We start from the raw sequence: 25,541 nt of genomic DNA on the forward strand, positions 1-25,541 counted from the left end.
ACAGTTTTCTCTTCCACTCTTCCCTCAAGATGATGGGTGTACTTAACTATGCCACATATATGCTGTATATGTGACACACTGACCAATGTATAGAAACAATAGCAATCCGTATAGTAAATATTAGTAATGCTGAATTTCTTTTATTTCATCTAAAATACATGAAAATCTAAAGTCTGATATTTCCTTCAATACCCCAATAAAACATTTTGCCCACTGATGAGGAAATCAGACCCTCATTATCAACAAATGCTTATGTCTTATATTCTAAAGTTTGAAAACTCAACCAACAAACAAATCAAATCCTCTGTCTTTAGAGATCTTCAGTGATTTGCTCCCCAGGACAGACAATGTGCCCTCTTTATGAATCCTAAATCTTTTGTGACAAACACTGTGACCTCTTTTAAACGCATGTTGTCAGTTGCCTTTCAAATAGCCTTTCTGGATTTTGCTAATTTAGGAGTCTAAAGCACATGTTTTCCCCCTTTACGAAGTGCCATAATCTTACACCACTACCTTGTCCGTTGTGGCCTGCTAACCACAAGGTACATTTTGGAGAGTGTCTTTAAGTGCAAAGGGAAAGACAACCTGTAATCGTGATCTCTTAATGAAATGGGCTGTGGGGCTCCAGCTCACTCTCAGATGAGTCTTGCCTTTAAGTGCTGAGTCTGTAGTATCTTTCTTCCCATGGCAACACTGTTGTGGGGTGTGGGGTCCGAACTTCCTCACTTACTTTGGCATTCATTTGTCTAGAAAACTGGTTAAAAAAATATCGAAATAATATACTTATTTGCATTTAAAGAATAGTTAAAATAGTCCCTCATTCTCATTAGCTAGGTCACAGGAAAGCTCTTTCGAATGAATATTAAAATGTCAATGAGCAGTTCTGAAATCCGAACCTTGTTTAGTAATTTTGCCACGTGCTTTTTTTAAATCACAAATGGTGAAAAGGTCACATCTAGTGGAAAAACCTATCAGGGTGAATATCAGATTCAATAACAGAATAACAAGAAGATAAAGATGTAAAATTAAGCAGACAGCCAACTTTGCTTATTTGATGCTGGTCGGCTTTCAGAAACCTTATCTTTATTTGGAAATACTGACTAAAAGATTCTTCAATGACTTCCTATCACAACACAAGCATTATTGTGCATTTAATGTGATTTCCTGCTGTCTCTGAGAAAAAATGAAAACGAGTTAAAATCAAGATGTGAAATGATGTGAAAGGTATATCAAAAAGCCATTGGCCAAGCTTTTAAAACCGTTTTTATTGCCCAATAACACTACTGAAATAATGAGAAATATTTAAGTACAATCTATAAAATAGACAAGTAATAGATTTCTATAAAATTATTGCATATTTCAAACAAGGGGAAATAGAATTTCCTTGATATATATATTTTTGAAGGCAGAAGGAAAAAAACTAAAATCTTGGTTGAATGAGCTCCACATGCACAACAGACTTATTCACATCACCCAGGATGTGAGTCAAGATTGCATGATAAGTCGCTGTTTATTCAATCTATTCCATGCAAGCATAAACAAGAAAGCAACAAATAGCTAAGAAATTGTTGCCAGACTGTATTTCCAGGCTTCTTGAGAAGTATTTTACACAGTATACAAAACATATAAAATCCCATAGGAAATAGAGCAGAAATAAGAACACTACCCTGATAATTAAGTTTTATACTCTGTTAAAATTAAGAGACATGATCGAACCAAGTTTTATTTCACTCCCTAACCTCCAGGTCCTCAAAGATATATTTTGAAAAGATATACAAAGTTCAAGCTAACTAATATTGAGAAAAAGTAGATTGGGAAAGTTGTTTGCCTTTGTTTTGGTTATGTATTTGTTTGTCTTATAGTAACTTAAATTAATAAATTAATGTTCTTAAAATAGAAAACAAACAAACAAAAAAAACCCTCAAAGAAAGCCTATGTTTTTATGTGTTTTCAGTCATACAATAAATTTTTATTTACTACCTATTGTGGGACTAAGATTGAAAGACCTACTGAGCAACATCTCATCCATGACCCAGGGAGTTTTTATTCTGGAATAAGCAAACCACAAGCAGGCAATTCAGCAAGTGGTATAATGTGTGTAGCAAAAGACTACTGGGAAAATTTTTTTAAAAAAATTATTCAGTCAATTTGGGTTGGGAATAAGACTAGTCAATATAGACTTTCTAGTCTAAGTGATTCTCAGAAGACTTTATTGAAGGGATTGGAGAAGAGGATGAGAGAAGAGAAAGTTCCAGACAATGCACAGTGTTCACGATGCCTTAAGCATGGCACATTGAAGGGATGGGAACACCAGAAGTATTTAAATACCGCTGGAGCACAGACACTGAGAGGGGACTGTGGCAAAATACAAAACTGAAGAGGTAAGACAGGCCTTTAACTGACATTGTCAGGTTTGAACTTTATCCTGAGAGCAGAGACATCCTCAACACCTCTCAGTGATGGGCATGTATTATACAGAAAGAAATTTGAGGGCCGGCCCGTGGCCCACTCGGGAGAGTGCAGCGCTTGGGAGCCCAGCGGCCTCCCGCCGCGGGTTCGGATCCTATATAGGAATGGCCCGTGCACTCACTGGCTGAGCGCAGTGCGGGCAACACCAAGCCAAGGGTTGCGATCCCCTTACCGGTCACAAAAAGACAAAATAAAGAAAAAAAAAAGAAAGAAATTTGAGATTAAAAGATCATATGTAAATTTTCAAGGAAATTTAATGTGTCAGTCTGGGTTCTGGCAGGAAACAGATGGCACACCAGAACTGGGTAACTGGGGAGAGAGTGGAAAAAAAGACTATTGACATGGGGACTATTGTTCAGGGAGAAGGGATATCAACAAGCTTCTCCTCTAAGTAGGAAGTCCTTAATGCCCATAGAAAGTAAAAAGCAGAATACAGAAAGAAAAAAATGTGTGGTAAGGCCATCTGACATTAGATAAAGGAAAGCACCTTACCCAGTGTGCCCAGTAAGATGGGATCAGGGACAATGACAATGTTGACCTCATTTTGCATTGGGTGAACCCAACTGGAAGCCAAAGGATAAGAGAGCCCTCTGGTGTGGCCTTAGCACACAAAGCATGGTGGAGAAAGGTGGAGAAAAGCCCCGAAGAGGCAAGCAGGACAAGCACAAAATAGCAGATCTGGAACTTAAGGCTGGTCCTCTGTCTCCTATTCCCAAATCATTAGACAGAGTGCAAAAAAAAAAAAAAAAAAAAAAAAAAAGTCATTAAATTATCTAAAGCAAAAGTTATGTTTATAGTCCAGTATTCCTTTTCCATTTTTATATAAATCAGAAAATCTATTAACATGATATTCAAAGAGTGGAATTATTAAAAAAGAAAAAAAAAAAAGCTTAGCAACTCCTGGATAATTAAGAACTGTGTCATAGAATCTGGGCAATAGGACGTGCTTTTACATTCATTCCTACAGAAAATACAGTGATCTTGGTGCTGTAAGCAATAATAGAAAAGAATGAATTTATATTTATTTAAAATGGAAATTACTATTAGAATACCTTGAATTTTATAATAGAATCTCAAAGAGAATTAGAATTCATGCAATTTCAAATTCATTTACTTTACTGGTAAACTAATTTACCAATGTAAAGTGCTTTAAAAAATGAAGAAAATTTGTTTTATTATTTCCTTTTTTCTTTAAAATACTGAAGTATGCTTTTCTACTTTTAATAAATTAGCCATTTAATTTCTCATATTGATATTTAGATACATTTATCCAAAGTTTTAATTGCATACTTATTTTCGAAAGATGATATTTAGCCCAATACAATATACTATAATAAAACTGAAAAAAAAAATTTAGGGGTTAATCAATTATTTAAATAATTTCCTCCACTTAGATGTTGTTAACAAAACTTAAAACTCTAAGAGTCTATGTGCATGAAAAATAGAGACAATAATATTAAACTCCTCCTAGAATTGTTTTAATAATTAAGTGAAAACATGCATGTGAAGCGAGTCTAAAAGACAGCTAATATTTCAGTATGAGAGAAGTAATAAATACCACTGCCTATGAATCTGAAAGATTGTAATAAACATTCCCTACCCTCTTTCTGTAGCTCCTTGATCTTAACAATTTTTATCTCATTGAATGTTGCTCTTAGTCCCTCAGGGACTACGTTTACTAAAAAAATTACATCTGTTTTGTGGTTTCCCTGCATTTGACCAGCACTATCATGTTCACTAGAGCAAGTATGAAAAGTATAAAAGTGGAAAAGCTGCTGAGGATAAAATGGCAAACCAACAGGAATTGCTGTCTTCCTCCTAAATCCCTCCATCCTCAACCTCATTCCAGTGATGTCTTCAAGATGGAGGAAAGCTTACAAATCAGAAAAGCTGGCGAAAACCTGAAAGAATCTTCCAGGAAGCCAGAATATATTGTATTGGAGTCCCATCATATGAAGGCAATGTCTACAGTGGAAGAGGGGCAGGTAATAGTGGGAAAATAGTTTTAGTTGTATTCTTTTTTTCACTTGCACTTTCTCTGAGAGAATCATCACTTGCCCCTTTAATACAGGAAAGGATAAAAAACAAAACAAAACACCTGCTGTAACCCTGCTTCGGGGGGGGGAATTGGAGAGTAGCTTCATGTGATATTAATGCCTGCTGGGGTAGTGAGTGAGCAAGAGGTGCAAGTACTTCTGATGGTCTTCAGGCACTCACTCCACCACCTCTACCCCAGCACACAAACCCTAGTCTCAGTAAACCCTTAAAAAATGGCATTAATCTATGGAACAAGGTCTCTGAAGAGGAAGCAAATGGAGAATGACCAATCTTAGACTATACTTCCAGAGAAATTCCACTCTGACACTTCATTCTTTCCCACTCTGAACTCCCCAGGGGCAAGCAAAGTGAGGACCTAGGCTTTAGCCCTTTGGAAGGACTATACTATGTAACTGACATGCACAGAGAAATATGAGCTCTCAGGGCAAAATGACAAGACTTCTGACATCAGCAGAGCAGAAATATTACAAAAGAAAATCATCATACCGAAAAACATGCAAACGATAAAGCCAAACTTGAGTACTAAATAGAATAAGAATTAGAAGATGGACACTGAATATTCTCAAAGGGTAAGAAAGAATGGTGACATAACCTATGGACAAAGATGTATAAGAAGACAATTGAAACATATTAATTTTTATAAAGCATCAAAAAGTAGTGTTGAATAACAAAATGAGCACAGCAGAAGAAAGTATCAGTGAGCTGGAAGAGAAATGTCCCAGGATGTATCAGGAAGAGATGAAGAGATTATGATGTCAAGTTAAGATGTAAAAATAGAAATGTCAAAATCTGTATAGAGGCCATCATAAAAAGGAAAAAAAAATAATGAAGAGAAAAAAATGCAAAAAAATATTAACTCAGAAATTCCCAGAATTAAGGAAAATAAAAAAGTAAACTAAATACTTGTAAACTGCAAAGTAGATTATATAAGAAAAATGAAACCTAAGCAAAGATAGTAAAATTATAAGAATTACAAAATAAAGAAACACTTTTAAACACTTTCAGAAAGACAGGGAACAAAAATCAAATCTGCAACAGATTTCTCAACAGCAATTTAGATTGCAAGAAGAAAACAGTGTAATATATTCTTGGCACTGAAGGAAAATAATACATTTAGAATTTTATGTCTAACCAAAATAGCATTTAACTATCAGAATAAAACAGGCATTCTCAGCCATATAAGGCCTCCGAAGAATACCTTAAGAAACCTTTTAAAAATATTTTAGCATAAAAGAGAATTAATCCAAAAGGTGTGCTAGAACAAAACTTAGCAAATAACTTAGACAAAAAGCAGTTCATTCTGCATCTAGATAGTTGCCTTGTAACAGATCAATCTCATTCTCTTAAGGCTCATTCGTCTTGAGGCTTTACTTACTACAGTGCACTGTTACTGCTTTGTCAACTTACCTGATTTTCCATGTGATGGGAGCCTATTTAGGACAAGGATACCTGGAAATTTTAAGTTACATAAAAATTAATGAAGGATGTTTATTACATGGGTGATACTCAGCAAATGATATATTTAACACTTGCAAATTTCACCTTATAAATTTTGCTCCAAATAAAAAAAAACTAATGAAGTATTACATTTCTAGCTCAGTGATCGACACACAGTAGCCATCCAAAAATATCAGCTTCTTTTTTTCCTGCATATTTATGGGTAATCCTAGTTTAAGCAAAAGAGAGGCCCATATCAAAGAGCTGCTGGGTCAGATGGGCATCCGGACATTTGCAAGAGTATTATACTGCATTAATTTTTATCGTAAATAATAGTCAAAAGCCTCTTCTGTCTATAAGCTGGACTAGAGTCTCTGCTCCAATACCACTCTAAGCTTTCTCCCTCCTCTCTGATATCACGAAAAAATTTTTTAAAACCTAAAAATTTTCAGTCCATGTAACTTCAACTTTTAGAGCACATTCATAGGAATTCATTTTTTATAAGAAAATAATACTTCCTGGGTAGCATACGGAGCCAAAAGAATGCACATCTAAAATTATGTGTATATATACACACACACACACACACATATACATATATAATTATATATGTATATATATAAGACCTCTCATAAGACCTTTTCTGTATGTGTATATACACACACGGATACATATATATATACCTATATGGTTGACATTTATATAAACATATATATATATATAAATAATTGAGAGGTCTTTAAAAACTTCATGGAAAGATTAGTATTATCCTTTAATTTTGTTTTCCATGAACTTTTAAAAATATGCTTGTATACAACTACTTATGTTGACATGACAAAAAACTTGGCAATCATAAACAACTGTGAGTAATTTAGAACACAAAAAGCCTTGCAGGAATGATTTGCTCTCTTTCGCTCCTCTGCCATGTGAGGACCCCACGTTCATCCTCTCTTGCCCTTTGCGTTCCAGCATGTGAGGCTGCAATAAGAAGGCTCTCACCAGATGCTGACACTTTGATCTTGGACTTTCCAGCCTCCAGAACTAAGAGAGAATAAATTTCTGCTCTTACAAATTACCCAGTTTCAGGTATTCTGTTATAGCAGCACAAAAAATTATTAAATAATAAGGCCATTATCATAATGGCATACATCTAGTTCCTAGTTTTGTTAGTCAATATTTTTTACCCTCAGTTGGAAAAAAAAAAAATCCTTCTTATTTGGCTGTGAAGCTTAGGAGAATTTCTTTTGGTCTTATCATTATCCTCAGTAGTTCTTTAGCAATGGTCATATGTTTTACAATTTAAAGGGAATGCATTTTACTTTCTTAATTTATTTTAAAAATAGATACATACAGTTTTTATGTATTTTTTTATTTTATTGACACAAAATGATTGTACATATTTATGGGGTATGATGTGATGTTTCAATGCATCTAACTGCAAAGCTTTCAAAATCCTCTCTCCTTGCTAATTTGAAATATGCAGTACATTATTTTTAACCATGGTCACCTCACTGTATATTTTAAAATCAGAACTATTCATTATTTTTAAAAAAGAATTCATGCTATGTACTTTGAAGGGTAATAAGAAAGAATTATTGAAAAACTGCTAGCCAAAAGCTAAGCCATTATTCTGGATCAACTGATTTTTCTTTGCCACTCTTATTGAGTTTAAAATTTTATAGCCTGGAAAAGATGGTAGTGAGCCTGAATTACAGCTAAAGACAAAGCTTAAGGTAAGTTACCACCCACCCTCCAAAATTGATACAACATTCCAAATTTATAGCAGAGAAAACACTTTCCCTCAATCACTTATAATATTGGCTTTAAATTATTATATATATATGTTTTTTAAAATATCCATTTTACCACTAGCTGCTAAAGACAGCTTTTATGTTTGTGAAGTGTATGACCTTATCTAGGATCTTTCACAGATGATAGAGAAGATCTATTCTTAGAACTTTATTCTTAGAACTTTAGATCTCATGTATTTGTATTAAAAATAGAAATAATTTCAAACTTACAGAGAAATTCCAAGAATATTACAAAGTTCACCCATATATCATTTACCTCAATTTACCTGTTGTTAAAATTTTGCTCCTTTTGCTTTATAATTTGCTCTTCTTCTATCATATAAAAGAGATAATAAATTAAATGAGCATCTGGATATTTACAGTATTGTTTCTATAAATTTTTATCATACATAATATGAGTCAAATGTAACTTTTGGCTTTGGGATGGGCTTGAAACTTTGCTCCAATACCACTCTAGGAACTATTCCATTTTTATTTTTATACTTAACCCAGAAACCACCTTTATAGCAGTTTTTCTTTAGTACAGAAGAAGGCTTAGGATAAGTTATCACATCTTTTCAGTTCCCTTTAATTAGGATAGTTCCTCGGCCTTTCTATGTATTATGTGACATTGATATTTATTGCTGAATCATCTCTACCCCCACGTCCTTTTTAAATGGAATGCTCCTGATTTTGTTTGTCTGATGTTTTCTCATTAGATTCAGGTCTTGCATTCCCAGATGGTACACAGCATTAAGTGATATTGTGTCCTTCTCAAGGTATCTTATCCAGAGGTGCATCAAGTTCGTCTGTCCCTATTTGTGACATTTTACTTTTGATTATCTGCTTCAGATGCTGTCTATTCCCTTTCTGTATAGTTTTTTTTCCCTTGCTACTAATAAGAAATTTGTGGGAAACACTTTAAGATCAAACAAATATTCTGCTCTTCATCAAAATTTCCCTCTTAGATAAAGCATTTAGTAGTGATTCTTACCAGATCCAGTCTTTACCGTGATGACTACTAACAGGCGATTTTTCACCTCTAACACTTCCCCACTTCTCCACGGTCAACAGTGGGCATTTTACCATAAACAAGATTCCCCCATTCTCCCTTCTGTCGCATTTATTTTTAATCTATTTAGTATTGATATAGTGTCATCAATTCTAATTTTTCCAAAACTTTGTCATCCACTATTCTCCTTAGTTATTTTGGCATTCAAATTATCTTTAATTTAGAAGGTGGGAGCCCCTTTAAGCTGACTCCAGTGTCTGCGTGACAGTTTCCATTATTGATTTTAGCATTTTCTTGCTTTCTGTCATAACAAGATGTTCCAGGCTCATATTCTCTGCTTCAGCATTGAACACAGCACCTCTTTAAGGAGTTTTGATTTCTTTAATTAAAGCATAGTATTAGAAACCAAGATCTGATTTCTATGTGTGCTCATCAATACTCTGGTGTCTTGTTTCTAAGCCTTTTCAGTGGACAGAGTTAGAAGATATGCATGTTTATACAGCCATGCATACATAAATGTACACAAATGCATAAACACAAACAAATACATAAATTCGTAGATATTTACACATTTACCTGAATATACATATATACATGGAAATGTTGAAATCAAGAGTCCATTCCAGTCCCTCCAATTCCAACCTGTCACCACATGATTCATCCTTGTCCTCCCCAATTTTATATTTTTATCCCACTCTTTTCTCAGTGAGAGTCCTGTGCCCCAACAATATTGACACATGTACACATTTGTTCAATCAGGATTGCTTTACCTGTCTTTCTACCAAAACAACGCTATTTTTAAAAATTTGGGATTTGTTTCCTGCTCCTCCCTCTTCTGCTATTTCAAAACCATGTGTCTTGAACAGGGCTCTAACTTTTCTCAACTTCAGCCTCCTCATTTTTGAAATAGGTATGACTATAGTTCTCACTTCTTAGGGTTGCTGGGATGGGTGAGTAAATGAGACAAACACCTTAAGACAATACTTGTATGTTATGCTGAAAGAACTCAATAACTAGTCTTTAGTTGGAGAGAAAAGAAGAAAAGCTGTAGACTCAAACTTCTTTGTGGTAATAGTGGTGACAGTGGTAGTAATATCAGAATTCAAATTTAGATTTATTGAAAAGTCAGTCTATCCTACTGATTATTATTGATATATGTATATATTTAGGCCTGATTTCAAAGAATGACAAACCCTTCCAAATGCATCACATTTTAAGTTTATTCAAGAACCCCACCTGTGTCCACTATTTCCTAGGTGTTGGATTTAAAAAAATAAATAAAACATGTTCCTTGCCTTTCAGTGGTATATAATAGACTATGCGGGTGCAAACAGGTAAAATAGTTATGAAGGTAAATTGCTGTAAAAGACATATGCTGCTCAAAGGAGTGAAGATTAGGGATAATGTGGTAAGACTGAATATATTTATGATTGCAAATGGAGTCCAGGTTGTTTCTATAGAACCTATAATATCCATGCAAATAATGGTTACTATGGAAAATTATAGAGTGTTTTCTCTAATAAAATAATATTCTTTTCCTAATTCTAGAATTCTACTAAAATTATTTATAGTAAATGTTTCATATTAAAAATGAGGGTGCTGACAAAGTGACATCATCAAGATGGAAGAATAGAGGATTCCCAGTGTCACAACTTCCCACAACTAACAAATTCACAACTATTAAAAAACAAAGACTGACAACCTGGAACTGCTAGAAGTAGGAGATGAGGAGAAGAGACCTGTGGAGTTTGTGAAGGTGCAAGAGGCAATGGTGAGAGGGTGTAGGGATGGTGACTATTGTTCTGAACCATCCTGGTACCAAGGTGAGGACTAGCTGTTGAGCATGGATTGAAACCAGAATAAAAACCACAGTGGGACCCTTTGCATAAACCTGCTTGGAGCTGCATGACAGAGGAGGGTTCTGGAGCACACCATACCAGCCAACTAGCCATAAAATCTACTGGCAGAATTCTCCTGGGCCTGCATAGGAGCAGGAAGCCACGACCAACTGGAAAAGAGAGCTTCCCAGGGCCAGTGAGTTATCACAAGGGACACCTACACAGTCTGTCCCACTGGCAATGGTTGGTGTGTGGGGGAAAGGCTGGCCCACCAGAGGAATATTGGGTGCAGTATAGGCAGCTGGTATTAGTGGATATCAGTCAGGGCAATAGAACTGCAGAGGGCTTAATCTACAAGAAAGATTCCTTCCCAAGCTGAAATTTCCACACATCTCAGACCTTGAAGTTATTAATGATCTGCATGAAAAGCCTTCTCCAGAGAATCTGCAGCAAATAGCAGTCTCTTCAAATGCCCAGGCATCAACATAAAAACACAAAGATCAAGAAAGAACAGAGAAATATGTCACCATCAAATGAAACAAAGCACCACTAATGGATGCAGAAGAACAGAAAATCTATGAAATGTCTGAAAGAATTCAGAATAACCCTCTTAAGGATGCTCGGGAGTTACAAGAAAATACAGATAGAAGATTAAATGATATCTGGAAAATAATTCAGGAGTGGAATGAGAATCTTGACAAGAGCATAGAATCATTTAAAGAAAAGCAAGTAGAAATTCTAGAAATAAAGAATGCAGTATCTGAATTCAAAAACTGAATAGAAATCTTCAACAAGTCTTAGTCAAACAGAGAAAAGAATCAATGAGCTCAAAGATAAAACATGAAATTATTCAATCAAAGGAGTAAAAAGAATAAGAAAAACTGAAACAGAAATACAGCAAATATAACACTGTCCCAAGCAAAATAACCTCTGCATAATTGGCATATCTGAAGGAGAGGAAAAAGAAAGAGATGTAAAAAGCACACTCAAGAAAATAATGGCTGAAAATTTCCCAAGTATGGAGAAAAAGTGACAGCATCTAGGTATAGGAAGCCTAGAGGTCACCAGTCAAATTCAATCCAAGGAGGAATACCCCAAGGGAACATCATAATCAAATTACCAAAAAACAAAGACAAAGAGAGAATACTGAAAGCAGCCAGAGAAAAGAAACACATGACATTCAACGGAGCCCTAACATGTTTCTCAGCAGATTTCTCAACAGAAACTCTGCAGGCCAGAAGAGAATGGGATGATATATTCAGAATGCTGGGGGAAAAGAAGACTGCCAGATAAGAATTCTGTATCTGGCAAAACTAACCTTCAATTATGAAGGAGATATAAAGTCTTTCCCATACAGACAAAAGCTAAAGGAATTCATCAACATTAGGCCCGCCTTATAAGAAATGCTAAAGAGAGTTCTTCAGTCTGAAAGAAGATCATGCTAAGGAGCAGCAAGAAAACATTTGAAGGTAGATGAATTTTATCAGTTAAGTAAGTCCACAGACAGCCTCAGAATATTCCAATGTTGTAAGGGTGGTGAATAAACCACTTACATCCTTATCACAGGAAAACTGAAGGACAAACCTAAGAAGACACTAATGTATACAACAGCTGTATAAGAGAAAGGCAATATTAAAAGATGTATCTTCAAATAATAAATGGTCAAAAAGTGGGAGGGAGATGATGCCAAAGCATAGACTTGCCTTTATTTTTTCTTAGATATCAAAGTTAAGTTGTTATTAGTCTAAAATAATTTGTTATAACTATAACACATTTTTTGTAAGCCTCATGGTAACCATGACACAAAAACTTAGAAGAGACATACTAAAAATCAGTAATGAGAAAACAAAATGTAAAGCTAGAAAAAAACCATTCAACCACAAAGGAAGATAGTTGGACCAGAAAAAAGAAAAAATAGTACACAAAAGAATCAGAGAAAAAAGAATAGCAAACTGGCAGTAATGAGTCCCAATATATCAATAATAACCCAAAATGTAAACAAATTAAATGCCCCAATTTTTTTCCAATTTATTTTTTACTGAAGTGTAATTGATTATACATATTTGTGGGGCACAAAGTTGACTATCAATAGCTGTGTAGAGTGATGGTCAAATCAGGATAGTTATCTTATTTACCATTACAATATGTAATCATTCTTTGTGTCCATTAACCAATTTCTCATTAATTTCTCATTAACTCATTTCCCTCTCTCCTCCATCCCTGTCCCCATTCCACCTCTAGTAACTATAGTTCTGTCCTCTCCTGCTAAAAGTTCAACTTATTATATTATTGTTTCTCTCTCTCTCTCTCTCTCTCTCTCTCTCTCTCCCTCTCTCCATTGTTTGTTTATGTATTCACCTCCACTTCTGAGTGAGGACACGTGGTATTTCTTTTTCTGTGGCTGGGTTGTTTCATTTAACATAATTTTCTCCAAGCTCATCCATGCAAATGGCAGAATTTCATTATTTTGTGGCTGAGTAGTTTTTCATTGTGTATAAATACCACATTTTCCTTATCCAGTCTTCCACCCATAGGCATTTAGTTTAGTTCCATAGCCTGGCTGTTGTAAATAGAGCCAAAATAAACATGGGAATGAAAGTATCCCTTTGGCATGATGATTTCCATTCCCTTGGATATACAACCAGTACTGGGGTTGCTGGATTGTATGGTAGTTCTATCTATAGCTGTTTAAGGAACCTCCATACTGTTCTCCATACTGGCTGTGCTAGTTTACAGTCCTACCAACAGTGTAGGAAGGTTAGTCTTTCTCTGTAAATGCCCTTTTTAAAGACACAGAGTGGGTGAATGGATTGTAAAACAAGAATCAACAATATGCTGCCTATCAGAAACTCACTTAATCGAGAAAGACACATGCCAACGAAAGTGAATGTGTGGAAAAAAGATATTTCATGCAAATGGAAACCAAAAAAGAGGAAGATTAGCTATACTTATATCAGATAAAACAGACTTCAAGCCAAGGAAAGTACAAAAAGATAAGGAAGGTCATTATATATTGATAAAGAGATCAATTCATTAACAATTCTAAATATGTACACATTCAACTTTGCAACACCCAGTTATATAACATAATTGTCATTGGACCTAATGGGAGAGATTAACTCCAACACAATAATAGTTGAGGACTTTAATACCCCACTTTCAGCAAAGGACAGATCATCCAGACAGAAAATTAAGCAGGAAACATCAGAATTCATCTCTTCTATAGGCCAACTAACCTAACAGATATTTTAGAACATTTCATCCAACAGCTGCAGAATACACATTTTTCTCAGCAACACATGGAAACACTCTCTAGAACAGACCATATGTTAGGACCCAAAACAAGCCTTTAAAAAATCAAAATCATATCAACTACTTTGTCGGACCACAATAGAATAAAACTAGAAATCAGCAACAAAAGGAACACTACAAATTGTATACATGGAAATTAAACAATGTGCTCCTAAACAATGAATAGGCCAAAGAAGAAACCAAAAAGGAAATTAAAAAATTCCTGGAGACAGATGAAAATGAAATACAACATACCAGAACCCATGGGATACAGCAAAAGCAGTTCTAAAATGGAAGCTTATAAATAAATGTCTATGTCAAAAAAGAAAAAAGACTCCAAATAAACAACCTAACATTTCACCTCAAGGAGCTGAAAAACAAGAACAAACCAGACCCCAAATCAGTGGAAGGTGAGAAATAACAAAGATTAGAGCAGAAATAAATGAATTCCAGATTTTTTAAAAAATACAAAAGATCAATGAAACAAAAAGTTGGTTTTTTGAAAAGATAAACAAAATCTATAAACCAGAAATAAGAAAGAAGATGTGGCAACTGATACCACAGAAATACAAAGGATGTTAAGAGACTCTTACGAACAACTACAGACAAACAAACTGGAAAACCCAGAAGAAATGGATAAATTTCTGCAAACATACAATTTATCAAAGCAGAATCATGAAGAACTATAAAACCTAAATAGACCAATAAGGAGTAATGAGATTGAAGCATTAATAAAAAGTCTTCCAACAAAGAAAACCCTAGAACCAGATAGCTTCACTGCCAAATTCTACCACATATTTAAAGAAGAACTAATACCTCAAACTCTTCTCCTCAAACTCTTCAAAAAATCAAAGAGGAGGGAACTCATTCAATGAGTCCAGCATTACCCTCATACCAAAACTGGACAAAGACACACCAAAAAAAGAAAACTGCAGACCAATATACCTAAGGAACACAGACATAAAGACCCTCAATAAAATATTAGCAAACAGAATCCAGTAACACATTACGAAATCTTTAAAATAATCTACACCATGATCAATTGGATTCATCTGAGGAATGCAAAGATAATTCAACAGATGTAAATCTATAAATGTGATGAATCACATCAACAGAATGAAGGAAAAAAACATGATCATTTCAATAGATGGAGAAAAAGCATTTGATAAAAGCCAACACTCCTTTATGATAAAAACACTCAACAAATTAGGTATAGAAGGAATGTGCTCAATATAATAAAGGCCAATACAACAAACCCACAACTAATATACTGAATGGACAAAAACCGGAGGCTTTTCCTCTAAGGTCTGGCATAAGACAAGGATGCCCACTTTCCCCACTCTTATTCAAAATAGTACTAGAAGTTCTACCCTGTGCAATAAGGTAAGAGAAAGCAATAAAGGACATTCAAATTGGAAAGGAGGAAGTCAAACTGTCTCTATTTGCAGATGGCATGATCCTATACATAGAAAACCCTAAAGACTCCACCAAAAAATTACTAGAACTAACAAATGAATCCAGTTAAGTGGCAGGATACAAAATCAACACACACAAAAAAATAGCCTTCCTATATGCCAACAAAGAAATTGCCAAAGAAGAAATCAAGAAAGTAATCCCATTCACAATAACTACCAAAAAAAATGAAATGCCTAGGAGTAAATTTCACCAAGGAGGTGAAAGATCTCTACAATGAAACCCATAAAATATTGGTGAAAGAAAATTGAAGAGGCCATAAATAAATGGAAAGAATTAATATCATCAAAATGTTCATATTATGCAAAGTAATCTACATTCAATGTAATCCCTATAAAAATACCAGTGACTATCTTGTCACAAAAGAACAAAAGAACAAAGTTGGAGGCATCATACTTCCTGACTTCAAAGTATATTTCAAAGCTATAATAAACATAAAAAGTATGGTATTGGCATAAAAACAGACAAATTGACCTGTGGACCCACACACTTACAGCCAACTGATTTTCAACAAAGGTGACAAAAATATGCAATGGGGAAAGGAGACCCTATTCAATAAATGGTGCTGGAAAAGCTGTATATACACATGCAGAAGATTGAAACTAGGCCCCTATCTCTCACCATATACAAAAATCAACTCAAAATGGATCAAAGATCTAAATTTAAGACCCAAAACTATGAAACTACTAGAAGAAAATATAGGGGAAATGCTATACAAAATGGGAGTGGGCAGTGTTTTTTTGAGCAACACTACAAAGGCACAGGAAACTAAAACAAAAATATACAAATCATACTAGACCAAACAAAAAAGCTTCTGCACAGCAAGGGACACTGTCAACAAAGTGAAGAGATGTCCTACAAAATGGGAGAAAGTGTTTGCCAACTACACATCAGACAAGGGGCTAACATCCAAAATATATAAGGGACTTAAATGGCTCAACAACAAAACAACCCAACTAAAATATGGGTAAAGACCTGAACCAATGTTTCTCAAAAGAAGACATGCAAATGGTCAACAGGCACATGAAAAAATGGTCACCATCACTAATCATCAGGGAAATGAAAATTAAAACCACAAGATCTCATCTTACTCTAGTTAGAATGGCTGTTATCACCAAGACAAAAAATAGCAAATGCTGGCAAGGATGATAAGCAAAGAAACTCTCCTACATTGCTAGTAGTACATTGGTAAATTGGTACAGCCACTGTAGAAAACAATATGGAAGCTCCTCAGAGAACTAAACATGGATCTACCCTTCAACCCAGTTATCTCACTATTGAATACATACCAAAAGGAAACGAAATCAATATATCAAAAAGTTACCTGCACTCCCATGTTCCTTGCAGCACTATTCACAATAGCCAAGAGATGCAATAAACATCAATGTCCATAAACAGATGAATGTATTAAAAAGCTAGGTATATATACACAATAAAATACTACTCAGTTATTTAAAAAAATGATATCCTATCATTTCAATAACATGGATGGAACTGGAAATCATCTTGTTAAGTAAATCAGTTATAAAAATATATCACATGGTATCACTCATATGTGGAATCTGAAAAAAACAAAAACAAAAATCAGGGGTTCGTATAGACGTAGAGAGTAGAATAACTGTAACCATAGGTAGGGGCAGCAGGTGGTGAGGGGGGAGAGGAAGAAAAGTGGTGGACTAACATGAACAAAACTTTGTTATCAACCCGAAGTGAATCCTAGTGCCATATATGCATGTGCTGAAACAATACACTGTACCCCATAAATATGTACAAGTAAATGTTAAAATATTTTTGATTAAAAAAGAACAAAAACAAAGAGAGTGGCCCTATCTCCCAGTCTCTATAGTAGGAGCCTACATTTCTATTGGCTTGTTTAGTTTGAATCAATTTTTAGAAGTGTAAAAATTTTTAAAAAATCAAAAATAAATAAAACAAATAACACTAATCCTAACCTTAACCCTAGCCACAACCCTGAACCCCAAACCCTAACCCCTGAACCTAACTGTAAACCCTAAACACTAAACCTAACCTTAGCCCTAGCACTAGCCCTAGCCCTAACCCTAACCCCTAACCCAAACCCAAACCCTAACCCTTAACCCTTAACCTAAACCTAACACTAACCCTAAATCCTAGATCGAGCCTTAGCCCTAGCCTGAACCCAAACCAGAACCCCAGCCCTAGCCCAAGCCCAAACATGAATGCTAGCCCTAGCCCTGGCTCAAACCTGAACCCGAACCTGAACCCAAACCCTAACCCTAACCCTGAAGTTCTTAAAAATAGATGTTAGACTCCTAAAATGTGTTTAAGATCATTTTATTAGCCAGAGAAACATGTATCTGAAAGCATAATTTAAATTAATGGAAAATTTAAATATATTTAAATCAATGGAAAATTTAAATATATTTAAATCATCATTTCACACACGGTTTTACAGAACACCATCGAAAAGATAGAGTACAACTAATTGCTTTATTAACTTATTGACAAATTTATTTAGTATCTATTTTATTCTAGGCATTGTAAGTTCTAACAATTCAGCACTAAATAAAACTAGGGATCTATCTATCCCTATATCTACCTAAAATTTTCCTGAAAGGGCTTACACAAACAACCAAAAAATTGATAATATGTCAGGTGTTGTGAGTGCTATGGAAAACATTTCATCAATTAAAGGGGAAGAAGGATCATGGGGCGGCAAAAGGCGGAGTCTAGATTTTTATATATAAGATGACCAGGGAAATGGCAATCTAGCTTTCAAAGATTTCACCGATAGCCTAAGGACCCAGTCATAGACTTGTCATGGGTGCAGAGCCACCACAGAGAGCCCTACTAGGGCAATGCCAAGCTGACTGAGATGATCCCTGAAGCATTTGTAAACTCACGAGTGTATGATATTTTCTTCCTTTACATCATGTGTGCAATTGCAGTAGCGTCCCTTGTCTCTTGGAGTTTCTAGTGGCCCCAGATGTCCTTTTGCTTGTGGCAGCATAATTCCAATCTCTGCCTCTGTCTTCACATGGCCATCTTCCCCAAGTGTGTCTTCATGTGGCATTTTCCATTTCTTACAAGGGCACCAGTCATATTAGATTAGGGCCCACCCTGGTGACCTCATCTTCAGTTGATTACATCTGCAAAAACTTTATTTACAAATAAGGTGGCACTCAAAGGTACCAAGAGTGAAGACATGGACATGTCTTGCTGGGGGAACACAGTGCAACCCACAACCAACCCCTGGCAGTAAATTCAGCATTTCAGGGACAACATTACAACTGCCAGGGAAGATCTTGGCTGGTCAGGAGCTCTTTTCAGCAGGTTGAAAAGAGGCTGGAGTGCCCCCATCCCCTCCTCTTGTTTTATCTAAAATTTCGCTCCAGCCCTAGAAACTGATTTAACTTTCTTCTCCTATCCCAATGCAATGCAAACTTATAACAATTTTTGCCTATTCCAAGCTCGCCTTTGGGAACATGGGGGCCTTTTTTCCTCCTGCCTGGTGGAGAGACCAGAGACCAAGCACATCACCCAGGCTCAGACCTCACTCTCTTTTCTCTCTCACTTGACCATCATGGCCAGAAGCAGCCAACATGGCCAGCATATCCCCTCCTGGAACTGGATCTATCATCTTTCCCTCCATCAACTTTTAATCCTCAAATGGTAGCTCAGCTGCTATTTCAGAATGTGGATGACTCAACAGCCACCCAAGTACCAAAGTCTCACCATCCCTTACCCTTCATCTTCCCTTTTCCCAAACACTGCTTTTGCCAAATTTCAGTGAGTCAAGGTCAAGCAAATCCCACTTCTAATGCCAACTGTGTCAGGTATCCTCAAGACCACCCCCAGGTCCCGCTAGTAGGATTCACAAGACTCAGCATTCAGTCACACTCATGACCGTGATTTGTGACAAAAGGACACACAGGGAAATCAGCAAAGGGAAAAGGCACTGGACAACAGTCCAAAAGGAGCCAGGTGCAGGGTTTTAAGAGTCCTTTCCCAGTGGAGTCACACAGAATGCATCTGGCTCCCATCAATGAACTTTGACAACACATGTGAAACGTCTCCCAGAGAATCTCTCTAGAGACTCAGCGCCCAGGATTTTTACTGCCGCCTGATCATATAATCATCCTCTGCCTGGCATGTACCAAACTGCCAGACTTCCAGAAGGAAAGCAGGCATTCAGCACTAACAGTGTAGCTTGCATAGCAGTGAGCATGGTGTGAACCCTCCCGAAACCCAGGTTCCCAGACACCAACTATATTAGTCTGTTTCTGTTGCTTATAACAGAAATACCTCAAACTAGGTAATTTGTAAAGAAATAGTATGTACTGCTTACAGTTTCAGAAGATGGGAAGACCAAAGTCCAGAGAACAGGTCTGGTGAGAACCTTGCCAGTGACTCTTCACAGAAAAGCAGGGTGTCACACATTGGATGGCAGAAGCAGAGAGAGAGGCAAACTCCTCAAGCACTCTCATTTTAAAGCTGTCAGAGCCATACCCATGACCACCATTAAATCATCAACTTATTAATCCATTTACTTACTAGGGCATGGTCCTAACAATCTGATCACCTCTTCAAGGCCCCACTTTTCAATGACAATAATAGGATTTCTCACCCACTTAACATTATCACAGTGGAGGTGGAGTTTCTAATACACAGATTTTGGAGGACACAATTCAATCCAACAGCACCAGCCAAGGGCAACATTATCAGCAAGCCTTTCTGAAGGTAAAGTTCTAAGGCCTACAATGTTAGCTCTTTTCTGCACACCAGGCAAGGGAACTTTATGATGAGAAAGCAGGACAGATGCACTGTACTAAGAACAATGGAGGCAGACCCAAGGGACTTCTGTTGTTCCCTGTACCAATAATAGGGTATTTTCATTATTCTGCTGCCAAATAGGTAAATGCTAGCATCAGAATTGTTGCACGACAGTATTTTTTGGCCCCCGCTCATGGATGTTAGTGGGTTGATGATCTTTCTTTAGAAACCAGAGTTCAAAGGTACCATGCCTCTTGGTTCCTGTGTTCAGGGCTTTGGCTGTCATGCTCATGCGCCCAATATGGGATGTAAAAATGAGAAAGAGAGTGCAGCCTCCAGGGTGGTATGTGGGGACTTACTTTCTTCTGGAATTTGAGATAAGGGAATGTTTTAAAGGAAAGCACTGCTTAATCATTCATGTCTTTTATCATATGGTAAATTCACAGTCAAATGTTTTCAGCTCCAGTTAACTTCTTTACAAAGTGAGGCTCTTAACCTTATCATTGAGGTTAGCAATAATAAACTTTTATGGCTCTGGTGAAAAGAGCTGTTTGCAAATTTTATACCCTCACTCTGTGTGTACTTTGTGTGTGTGTGTGAGAGAGAAAGAGAGACAATGAGAGAGAGTGAGAGAGAGAACTCAAAGTTGAATTAGATTTTTTAAGAAAACCAAAAAACACTGGTGGGCTTTAGCACTGATGTTCAGGTTCAGGGGTGTAGGGAATGTGCTGAGGTCTAAATTCTCACAATTTTCCTTCTTTCCTGAGGTCTGATTTCTCAATAACAGGAATGTTTGCATGAAAATGCACATAGAGAAAAAGTAGAGGCTGAACCTATGATAATTATTTCATGAATAAGTTAAAATTAGTACTTCTCTAAAAGGCTGTTTTCATTCAGCCAATTGGGCTTGGAGTTTTTTAAGACACTGTGGCTTCCTTGCCCTTGCTGCAAGTTGAGTCCCCACAGATCCCTTGGCCTCATGTGTGTGGAAGGGAACAGAAGGAAAAGTTCCCAGTCCTTCAGTGTGCTTTCATAAACCTTAAAACCTCATCTGGGTTTGACTCTGTGCTTCATGGAGTGCTGAGTGATATAGTGTGCAATAGGGAGGGAGATGAAAAAAGTTTGTGTCACAAGGGATTGTTGGCCTTTGGACAGCATTTCTTTGATATCTCCAATGTGGTCTAAACCCTTTTGATAGAGAGGAATAAGTCCTGAAGTGGTCCTAGTGAAGACGTAGAAACCAGTTCAATGTGTTAGTGGTGCTGTTAAATCTATGAAGAAGTGAGCGTAGACAGAGGAAGAGGTCTGACAAGAGCCACAGGGAAGATGTTGGGAGGCCACAGCACCTTGTGTGCACTATGTATGGATGGAGTACAGTACCCGTGCTTCCAGTCTCAGGTATGCTCTTGCACATATGTTGGAAGTTTCAGGACTCAGTGGTCTTTGAGGATGTGGCTGTGGACTTGACCCTGGAGGAGTGGGCTGTGTTGGATTCTGCTCAGAGGGACCACTACAGAGATGTGATGCTCAAAAGTTTTCAGAACCTGGCTTCAATAGGTAAGGACGGCATCGTCCTTCACTTAGTCATTTAGTGATCAAGTATTTCTTACACATCAAGCCTGTTCCAAGACTTGGATTGTGGAAAGGCAGTACAGTACACTGGTAAGACAGACACGGTCATGGCTGTCATGGAGCGAGAATCTAATAGTTTTTCTGTGAGAATGAGAATTGATGTATTAAAGGGAGATTTTCTTCCCATAAAGAAAGCTCCCTTAGTGCCATACTTATGGATATGTTTCATGGCCAAGGGAAGTTTGTTTTTGCAGTCCAGTGAAGATTTTATTGTGTTCATTAAATTACTTGCCATTTTGACCCCTTGTGCTTGATGAAGTCCTGAAACAACTAAATGCCTTTTGTCTTCTTTGGCTAACAGGTGCCTTGTTTTTCATAAGATGTGTTCACTTTTTGTTTCAGATGATGAAACTCAATTTATGGTCAATAGGTCAGTTTATCAGGCAGGGTATTTATGGAGAAAAAGTAACTAAGGAACCTAAAGTAGCAAAGTTCACCAGAAATGATACCTGGGGGGAGAGGGAGGAGGGAGGGAGGTTGTGGTAATGGGCCACAATAATCAACCACATTGTATATTGACAAAATAAATAAAATAAAATAATAAAATAAAATAAAGAAATGATTCCTAGCCCTCTGTTTTAGGAAAAATTGGGGAAGACCTTAGCATTGAAGATCAGCACACAAGGAGGGGAGAAATCTGGGGTGAGTCACACTCAATAGTATGCAGTATTCCAGGAGAGAATCTTACTTAGTATATTATAAAATTTTAAAAGGTAGCAAACAGAAAACTCATATAAGCCTAGCTCCAAATTTATTCACAGAATTTTTGCAAAAACTATTTCTGTAAATGTGACTTAGACATTGAGTGTTGGAAACATAATTCAGTTGGAAACAATAATTTAGAAACCCCATTTATTAGAAACACCTTTAGTAATAGCAGTGGTCAAATGCTCTTGCAGAGCAGTTTATTCCCTTTCAAACAATGCAGATAGTGTAGAAAACCTACACTTACAATGAAAAACCTACCTAAAATGAAATCCTAATACTTATTAATAAATACTAATAAATAATTATTAATTCACTAATAACATGCTTCTCATTTCTACTAGAAATTACATGGTGGAGAGACTCTGAAAATCTTGATCAATATGGAGAAGTCTTCAGCCAAATTCCAAATCTTAACCCATACAAGAAAATTCCTACCAGACTAAACCAGTATGGATACAGTGCATATGGAAAGGTCTTCATGCATTGTTCATCCCTCAAGAGTCACATTACAGTTCACACTGGACAAAAACTGTATCAGTGCCAGGAATGTGGGGAGGCCTACGGTTGTCATTCATACCTAAGAATACATGTTAGAACCCACAATGGAGAGAGACCATATGCTTGTAAATTATGTGGGAAAACCTTTCCTTTTATGTCTTCCCTCAATCAGCATATACAGATTGACACTGCTGAGAAAACCTATGAATGTAAGCAATCTGGGAAAGCCTTCATTGATTTTTCAAGTCTCACTAGACATTTGAGAAGTCACACTGGAGAGAAGCCATATAAATGCAAGGAATGTGGGGAAGCCTTCAGTTGTTCCTCAGTTTTTTGAAGACACATGATACATGCACCCTGGAGAGATACACTATGAATGCAAACAATGTGGGAAAACCTTCATTTATCCCCAGTCCTTTCAGAGACACGAAAGGACTCATGGTGGAGAGAAGCCCTATGAATATAATCAATGTGGGAAAACATTCAGTCAACCCTCATCCTTTTGAGAACATGTGAGAGTGCATAGTGGAGAAAAACCCTATGAATGCACACAGTGTGGGAAAACTTTTACTTGGCCCATATTCTTATGAAAGCATATGAGAACACACACTAGAGTGAAACCCTATGAATGAAAACAGTGTGGGAAAGCCTTCAGTTTTCCTGCTTTGAGAACACATTAGAATGCATCCTGAAGACAAATTGTACTAGTGCAAGCTGTGTGGGAAAGCTTTCCACTGCTACATATCTTTACAAAAACACATGAGGAGGCACACTGCAGAGAAACTCTGTGAATGCCCACATTGTGAAAAAGCCTTCAGTTGGCCTAAACTCTTGTGACAACACATGAGAATATGCTCTGTAGAGCAACCTCATGAATGTAAGGAATGTTGGAAAGTCTTTAAATGGCCATAATCTTTACCAGTACACATGAGACTGCACACTGGAGAGAAACCTTATACATATGAGCACTGTGGGAAAGCCTTCAATTATTCCTCATCCTTAAGAAGACACATGAGAATGCACACTGCAAGAAAACACTACAGGTGTGATGTGGGCCATCTTCCTGCAGATGAATTACTGTGTAGCCCTTCAGAAAACTCACACCAAGAGAGTAATCTTATAAACCCTGGAAATATGATATTGCCTTTATGAGTACCTCATCCTTAAAGTGGACACATAGGAAGGCGTTTAGAGTTTAATCACAAATAAACATTTAGGGGAAAATAATTCTAACTAATCATAGCTATAGTACATGAATTTTGGCATGTATTGTTTTTTCTTACAATTCAGTAAATAAAACTTTAGTCTTTACAGCTTGTTAGACTCATGGGTGATTTGAAGTGTATTTTTAATATACATAGGTTTAATTTTTATTTAGTTTCTTTTTTGTTTTAATTTTGGCATCTGGCCTAATTTCTATTTAGTTTCTTAAATTGTTCTCTAAATAAGGGGTTATTGAAACAATGACAATTTGGTATTTCTTTTTTTTTTTTTTTCTTTTCTTTTAACTGACTTAGTGTGGCAAATATAGGATATCACTTGCCTATTATATTTTCCACCTTTCTTACTGGGAGAGTATTTTATTTTTTGGTAAAAGGAGCCTTATTCCATTTTCCTAATAAATATTTGGCAGAAATTTGTAATTATGCAAAGTTCTTCAAAGAGTGCAGTCTCAACTTCTTTTGGATTGTGTTATATCAGTGTGGATAATGTTAGGAACTGCATTTGCCAGAATCCCTTCCCTTTCTGGTTCCATATTTGAATTTGCAAATAACCTCATTTGCATGATATTTAGAAGGAAGAAATGAAGAAGCTGTTACTGTTTTTAAGGTCCCAATAAATGAAAATAGAAAGATGCATATGGGCTTTGTGGATACAAGCCTTCAGTTTATTTTCTGGATTCTTGGCCTTGCCAATCAAGAGTATCATCAGAACAAACACCAAGTGCTTGATTTCTATTTTGTCAGAGGTATAGTTTTCCACAGACTTGTCCATGAGCTTGTTTTCAAGGAGATATATGTATGGTAAGACACTGAAAGTTTGAATTTTCCTGCAAACCCTACAGTTCTCCAGACCACTGAATCAGACTGTTTCGGTTGGCAATCTCTGATATTCTGATTCCCCTGTCTAGATCTTTACATATTTGTATAAGGTCTAATTTGTATGGTGGGCATCTTGTTCTCTTAATACTTCTAGTGGCTCTGTGACTCTGATTCTACCAAGAAAAAGCTACAATGTCACAGCAAAACAAGAAAACAAAACATGGGAGTTTGTTACCTATTGTATTTCTAAGTGTGCTGACCCAGGTCTACATGAGAACAAATACCTTCCTCATATATTAGATTTGGGGAGATTTCTGATGAAGTTCCTTGATATGGGTTTAATTATTACATTTGATAATGTATTATTAAAAACAATGTGTATTTTTTCAAGGAAATCCTTCTATAGATATTTCATAGAAATATCCTATTTACTATGTTTTCAAATCAGCTGTATGTTAACTGTATGAGTTTCCTAGGGCTGCCATAACAAAGAACCGGGTGGCTTAGAACAACAGAAACTTTTTCTCATGGTCCTGGAGCC

At 36.4% G+C, this 25,541-nt stretch overlaps 1 pseudogene; it reads left to right on the top strand.

Annotated features, from left to right (window-relative positions):
• Positions 1-4,331: 4,331 nt before the first annotated feature.
• Positions 4,332-24,110, top strand: LOC134364532 (zinc finger protein 555-like; annotated as a pseudogene).
• The last annotated feature ends 1,431 nt before the right edge of the window (positions 24,111-25,541 follow it).

The sequence above is a fragment of the Cynocephalus volans genome, chromosome 16 (assembly GCF_027409185.1).
Source record: "Cynocephalus volans isolate mCynVol1 chromosome 16, mCynVol1.pri, whole genome shotgun sequence".
Lineage (NCBI taxonomy): Eukaryota > Metazoa > Chordata > Mammalia > Dermoptera > Cynocephalidae > Cynocephalus > Cynocephalus volans.